Genomic DNA, 7,820 nt, shown 5'->3' with positions numbered 1-7,820 from the left:
AGATTTGTTAGTTGTTACAATATTTCACTCTAAATTAAACGACTGGCAAGCCATTTGCCTTGCTTCAAAGAAAATATGACAGTCACAGCCGAGTTGAAAAGGGCAAGAACATCTAACTCCAGCTTACAAACTGTACAAACTCACGAGGGTTAATTGTTCATCAGGTTTACAAAAAAGCCCAGGTTGAAAAGGGCAACAACATCTAACTCCAACACTGTTTTTGGCAGTCACAGTCAAATGGATCGGTCAGGTCCATAGAATGAACATCCTGGGTCATAAAATTTACTGGCTTATGACCACAATATGTTGTAAATAGAAGCCCGGCACGTTCAGAAGCTCTTTTGCCCACCTGAAACTCCTTTTTTTTGCTCTTCCACATACCCATCCGTCAAAACCATGCTGCTGATAAACTTAAGCCTGATGGACAATACTAACCTCACATTCAGCAGGAACAATGTGACAAATCTAGTGGTTGCACGGTTGGCTACATATCATTCTAGCGTTATTGTCTTCAATCGAATCTCATGAGAAGTGAGAAAATCCCGATGCTTACGAATCCACCGATTGGTTATAACTTTCTTACCCCGTCCTGTTGCCTAAACAGACATGAAGATTGAAAACAGTTAAGGTCTAAAAAAGAGTGTCGAAAGAGCAACAACTAAACGGTTAATTCTAGTACACTATATGCGGGCTTCCAATGTGCGTGAAATTATCACCTTTATATACAACTTCTCCAGACATGGAAAGCATTGCAGCAAGCCAATAATCTTGTTCAGATCAAAACTATTCATTTGGATATATAAGATCTTGACAGAATCCATCACCATTGATAGGCCATCCATGGAGAAACTCTTCATTGAGCATAGAACATAATATTAGTACAAAATGTGTACTCCAAGATGACATATAACTTATGCGCAGAAATTTAAAATGCAGCTTATGGTTACAAGTGTAGATGATAATGTAAAGTACCTGAAGAACTATGGAGCCAAACACCATATGAGCATAGAGATCATGTATTACACCCAAGGTCTCCAGTTTAGGCGCAGAGAGGACGGTTATTTGCAACGGTGAATAACTAGAATCAATGATCAACCTTTGAAGTGAAGGGGCATCTTGGATGATGAGCTACCTTCCGTCAAAACAAATTCCAATTCTTACAAGGTTAGGCGACTTTATTTGGAGACAACCGATTATAGCTGTGAAAACAAGCAACAAGCACTCCAGGGCAGGGCAACTGGAGTGGATGATGCTGTGCAATGAGGCCTCTGATATACGAACCCACACAAGTGAAAGATTCTTCAGAAATGGGAGTCGAAGGTTTAGTACCAGATTGTCTGGTAGTTCGCACAGCGCAACGGTGGCGGTGTGGAGAGAGGAGGAAAACCGCGAGATGGACATCGGTGCTGAGGGCACAGGTAGACGGCGTTCGGTATCTGGTAGGTGACTTCCAAGGGAATAGTAGAACTCAAGCAGTTGTAGTTCTGTGAATTCAGGGGATTTCAGCCAGGCGTCCACCATGCAGGGCATGGTATGCTTGCTCAGGTAGCATGACGGGATACAGAGGCTTTGAACGGAGCCCTGGTGGGAGGAGATGATGGCCCTGGGGATTTTAAAATCATTGAAGAGAGATAGCTGACGACAGTCGAGATTAAGGGGCACGGCGCGCCATAGAGGGTGCCACCGAATTGAGAGGACTTGGGTGCGGCAGCAACCTTGGTGGGGAGAAGCAAGATGATCTCCCCAAGGACGGCGTCCGAGAGATCGATGATGTGGTCCACCCGAGATTCTACGGGTTCTTGGGATCCGGTGGGGGCGGGGTTGCCGCTTCTCCCCACGCTGCCGGGTGCGGGATCTACAACAGGCGTCGCCGCTAGCGGGAGCCTCATCTTCTTGGCGCTGGGGTCAGCCGACTCCATTTTCCTCGAGGGCGTCATGTCGCGCTCACGGATTTGAGCAGAGTAATGAATGACGAGCGTAGTTGTAGTGCGAGTGAAGAAGAAGGGGAGCTGGGGTTTTTCTGTAGTAGTGAGGAAGAAGGGGAGCTGGGGTTTTCTGTAGGAGTGAGGTGAGGAATTTGGGGGTACGAGTGGAGCGAGCTGACGTGAGGTGGGTGGGAGTGAGGAGGAAGAAGAACACGCAGGTTTTTTTGGGGGGCAGTGTGCTGGGTGTGGGTAGCGCCTCTCAGTCAGTAAATATATGAACTTTTGAACTGATTTTACTATTTACTAGTGTGGATGGGTTGTTTTGTCTTGGGCCCAAAGAAACAATCACTACTAGTACAGTGGAGACACTCTACAGCTACCTAGAAAAACAATTACTACTAGTACAGTGGATACAATACCACTTCTGGCTCCTCCTAGGTCATCAAAATGTCTCCCTCTACTGAATGCTGTTATACTTTTGTTCACCGACATGCGGGCCATGCAGCGCGCGGGCCCAAATGCCATCCACCAATTAGAAGGCAGTATGCAGGCGGAGAGTCACCTCGGTCGTAGCGCGGCAATAACGAGCCGTAGTATCACAAAACCCCACCTCCCCGCAGTCTAAGTTTGACGGATGAAGCAACCATCATTTCACTCTTCGCTAAATCCCCTTCTCCCTCACCGTCTTCAAGAAAGGCAACACTCGCATCTACCACTGTTCTTCTCTCCCAATGAAGGGAAGGTAAGCGGATCCGTGATGTTGGTATATTTCCGTTCAGAGAAAAAAAGAACTTTTGCCAAGTAGTAACCGATCCTCACTCTCTTTTTTGTTTCATTGTCATTGCGATTGTGTTTTCCTTTCAGTGGTCTCCTAGTATTCGTCAGTTTCATGATGGACAAAGGAGAACCAGGCAAAGATCTACCGATATTGGAGCAGACGCAGGAGGCTGATCCCCACGAGACACAGAGCTCCAAGAAGATGGAGGCAGCCACCGAGCCGACCCCAGATACGCTCACGGCCACTACTGAGATGGTCAACGCCCTGTTTGAGGTTATAGCCCCTGTGGCACTGCAAGAGCAGTTTTCCCCCTTCGAGGATGTGTCCCCCCCCCCTCGCTGAACTGCCCAAGGTGATTTTCTTCTTTGCCGATCTCGATTGTGATTTTTCATCTAAGTATGTGGTGATGAATAATGCAAAATTTTATTAGCTTCGATGCCATGCTATACATAGTGGTTTAAATAACTTGTGTTTCTTATGCTAGAAAGTAATTCAGAATTTGTTTCTATTTCAATTAGAGCCCTGATGCAGACAAGGATTGTGTGGTTGTACATGTCACTCGCTATGAGGCGGATGACCTAAATATACGCACTGGGAAAACAGAGTTTTTAGGCTGTTGGATCCTGGAAGCCATTTGTGCTTATACCAATGAAGAGTTGTATTCCAGCCTCACTGTTGTCAGGCGTGTTGTCCAGGATGTACTGAAGCACAAGAAGTTCAAAGCTACTCCTTCATTTGTGAGGCATACTGTTCTTGTCAAGCTTACGCAGGAAGATGACGTGGCATGCCTCCACAAACAAGTTTATGAGTGGCAAGGCCACAAGGTTGTCTTCATGAAGGTTCACAGGATTGAGCTGCTGCCGGACGTCCTCGATGATGTTCATGGCAAGGTCCGTCTTGTGTCCAGCCCAAATTAGATCGAGGCATGAAATACTTGCCCCAGCTAGTGTTTAATAGTAGTTTGGATTATGTCTAATTATCCGAACCTTGCCCTCTGGGGCTAGTACTCTGTTTGAATCCATCTATGGGAACTGCTGCTACTTTTGAGTGCCCGTGAATCATCGTAATTGTTGCCGAAACAGATGTGTCCTCACTAGTTTTATCATACGAGCAGTGTGTGTTTTGATGAAATAGAGTACTCGTTCGAGAACTGTGCGCCGACGTATACATAAGTACTTGTAAACACTGTTGATGCTACCCCACCACTTGTAAGCAGTTGTGCAAAACACGGCACATTGGCTCAGCTCGCTTCAACACTAGGCTATCGACCAGCTAACAATCAACAATCTGCTGTCTGACATATAAGCAACTATGTATCTTGTTACAGTGGTTCATGCAGTTAACTGAGGCCACAATGTAAATTCCAAACGTTCACACGCTAGTCCAGCGTTCATGTGGAACACTCACATTAAACTCGGCTTCATAAAAAATTTGAAAAGCATAAGTTAATCAATTTTATACATCTCAATGATTCATAGAACATAACAAACATATACTAGTTAATAGCAAAAGACAAAGTTGTGAGAAGGTTTACAAATCAGGAAAAAACAAGCAAGGCTTCTCTGAGCAAAGGGCCTCCCGGCAGGCTTAAATTTCCTGGAGTTCACTCTGGTTTTTTCTTGTTGCCACCATCCAGGGTTAGGTTCTCTCATTCCAGAATAACCAATTATAATTGTGTTCTCAGCTGGAATGCTGAACTGAACCATGCAGTGTACTGACCAGCTGAAAGTCTTGTGCATTCCACTAAATTTAAGCGCCGCTATTTGCAGAAATAAGCAGACCACAATGCCTCTTGTCCGCGCACCTGTCCCAAAAACCTCCGTGCAACCGTGCCAGCTTGTCCTCGGTCCATGGATGAACTGGAGGAAAGTGCATTCCGGACTAGGATGCAGATGTTTTCGCTCATCCCTGCACTGCAATCAGGAAGTAAAACGTATGAATCAGCTTCTTTTAGATTGCGTTGGTCATTCTACCTAGTAACTACCAATGTAGGAATGCCTGGAAGACGGGTGGTTAGACGACGGCAACGCAGGATAGCCATCTCATTTTGTGCAGTTCTACTAAAACTGAGGTGTGTGCTTTTGATTGCGCGGATAGAAATGATACGGAGACAGACATCCCGAAACGATATGGAGACAGACATCCCTGTTTGCGCAAATACAAAATATGGTTATTTAAACAGTGACAGATATTTGCAGTGGCATATGATTAACAGCAGCATCTATTGTGTTATAATTGGCACTAGATTGACAGTATGAAAGTGTCCTTAAGTAAGTAGCATCACATCACCTCAACACTGCCACTAGATTAACATGCAGAACAATAGCATTAGTATTACTGTCATGAGAGTAGCACATGGTTAGTAAATGTGCAATCAAATTTGTGCAGTTCCACAGGGATGAAGCAATGTTAGCGGTGTGAGATTTAAGTGTAACTACAAAAACACAAGTCATGGGAAATAAAGCAAGATGGAAGCACTTCATAAAATGGTGGTGGCATTGCTTCAATTTATCGACGGCACTAGACCATTACTTATGGTGACATTAGGTGGCATTGCTTAATGCTTCATGTGATTTTACATTAACGGTAGTGATATGGGCGTAGGGACAGCAGAGGCATAAAGTGGTGAGGCAGATGTGGTTGCCGAGAGCGGCAAACACTCAGGCAGCATGTCTGCATTTGTCCCATTTTTTATCTCCTCGGCAACATTTTCCTATGTGAGCATAGGAAATCTAGACTTGCTCATTCTCATTTGCGTTGTCCCCCAACACCCGTCACTTTCTTTCCTTTTTCAACCAAGAGATAGGTCCACTTCCCCCCACCCTTCGCCATCCACCATGCTTTCTTCGTCTTTTCAACCAAGAGACCGGTTGGGTAGCCAGTATCTACTACTTTCCCCCGTTTCCTCTTAGAACCAAGTCCTAGATTCATGCTACAGCTTTCCCACTTTCTTCCCTGTTTGAACCAACTCTTAGAGTCAACTGTATGAACTAGCTTTACCTCTAATAATAGTAAAATTCTAGGTGGCTTTGGAACAGCGGACGGAAGTAGAAAAAGATCCACACGAAGCCAAGTGGGGAGCTGGGGCAGTAGAGCATGGTAGGTTTCGAAGGAATATATACCTGAGGGTCGTCGGCATGTGGCAAAGACGGCGTCGGGAGGCCGCATCTTGGCCACAATACCGCAGCGAGGAAGAAGGGGTCGGAGGCCCTCTGGAGCCAGCGCTCTCTCGGAGAGAACGGCACGGCCGCCGATCGGGACGCGCAGGCAGCCATTGGTCTCCTCCCTCGCCGCCGACGACAGCGTGAACGATGCACCTACACCCCTGCCCCGGTCGAGGTTGTCCGGCCGGATTTGTGACCAGCCGTGAGCTGAGAGAGAGTGTGGCCACCTATGTCTTGCTTAGATCTGGAGAGCATGAGAGAGTGAACGAGAGGAACCCTAGTAAAGCGAGCGCTAAGGCTCCTGCTTATATATGTAGTGGAGTGATTTTGTTGAACCAGCTTCAAAAAAATGCACTCCTACGTGTACCCGCGAGTGGGTGTGAGAGAACTAGTGCGTGCGTGCACCGCTTCTCTTCGTGAGAGTACAATATACTATGCCCAAAGAACATTCCCCACAAGAGTAATAGTATAAGTGTATGTCGTGTGAGCTAAAATAAAATGTGCGCGACGTCTTTTGTTTTTTAGAAGTTCTGAGGGTAGGGTGTGAAGAGCACATATGTGTGTGACGTCTACCTACAGATAGACGGTGGGTGCGAGAGGACTCGGGAGGGTGCGTGTGCGTGAGAGAGAGGGGGCACGTATCAATGCAATGCATGTGTTCGTAAATCATTATCCGACAAATGTTCGCCACAAGCCTTTTCCTGACGAACGCCGTATGAACCGTTAGATCGGCAACCGACAGTGTCAGTTTTGCCATGTCATTTAACAGAACAGCCACTCCTCCTACACACAAATCTTCCACGTGAGTGTTAGCAACTGCTGTATGCTCCCCCCGTTCCAAAATGCAGTGCATATAGCTTTATTGAAAATTTGAACCTCGCAAACTTTTACCGAGTTTTCGTGTACCAAATTGCACATGTAGAATACCCTGTATATATCATTTCATTCATCTTCGAGAGGTAACTATAAAGATGGGGGAGGAGTCTACAAAGAAAGACCATCGTATCACCTGCAGCAATTTCAACCATCCTTTGGTGTGGAGGAATATCATAGGAACTCTATATGATATGATTTTTATAGGATTTTTTCCTGTAGAGCCAATTGGTTCATAGGAATAGATTCATATACTCCACATTTCAAAGGAAATAAACATGATATCATTTCTATAGCTTTAGAGCCACTTGGTTCATATGAATGGATTCCTATACTCCCATAATTTCAAAGGAAAATAAACATTAGCGTATATTCAATAGAAGAGTTCCTATGATATGAACCAAATTACATCTCTTTTCTAATCCCTCCTCATAGGAATTGAGATACATGTCATCTCTAGATTCAATAGAAAAGTTCCTATGATGTCAACCAAATGACATCTCTTTTCCAATCCCTACTCATAGGAATTGAGATACTCCATGTCATCTCTTTCCCTACAACTTCCATGTATACATCTTATATTCCTAAATAGCTAGTACAACCCACTAGTAGCTTTTTTCCAAGACATGCAACTATGGCACAAGAACTATATAGTGTGCGAATAACTTGAAAGATGGTCGCTGGATGAAGCTAATCCGACAGTGCAGAGATGGCAAATCCGAGCACTACTGGCCATTGGATATCATCAACATTCCACCAGATCTGCCACATGTACAATTTAGAAGACTCCATGGTTGAACTTAAGCATAATGCACAAACCTCAAAACACATGCACTTCTCCTTTGTTCTAGAATCTTCCGTATCATAATTGATTTTTTCTAAATGAAATGCCATTATTTGTTTTTTACTTTATGCTTTACAATGCACAACCCCATGAATCTTAACATTTTTATAAAACTAATTGATTTTGAATGAGATGAACTATAAGAACTGAACGAGCATCTACATCATGCATATATGACTCAAAGCTTTACATGCTATAGTGTGTATTTATTCATAATTTGGTTTCAAAATCTCATG

This window comes from Aegilops tauschii, chromosome 2 (assembly GCF_002575655.3).
Source record: "Aegilops tauschii subsp. strangulata cultivar AL8/78 chromosome 2, Aet v6.0, whole genome shotgun sequence".
NCBI lineage: Eukaryota > Viridiplantae > Streptophyta > Magnoliopsida > Poales > Poaceae > Aegilops > Aegilops tauschii.
The sequence above is the reverse complement of the archived record's forward strand: the minus strand, read 5'-3'. Positions refer to the sequence as shown.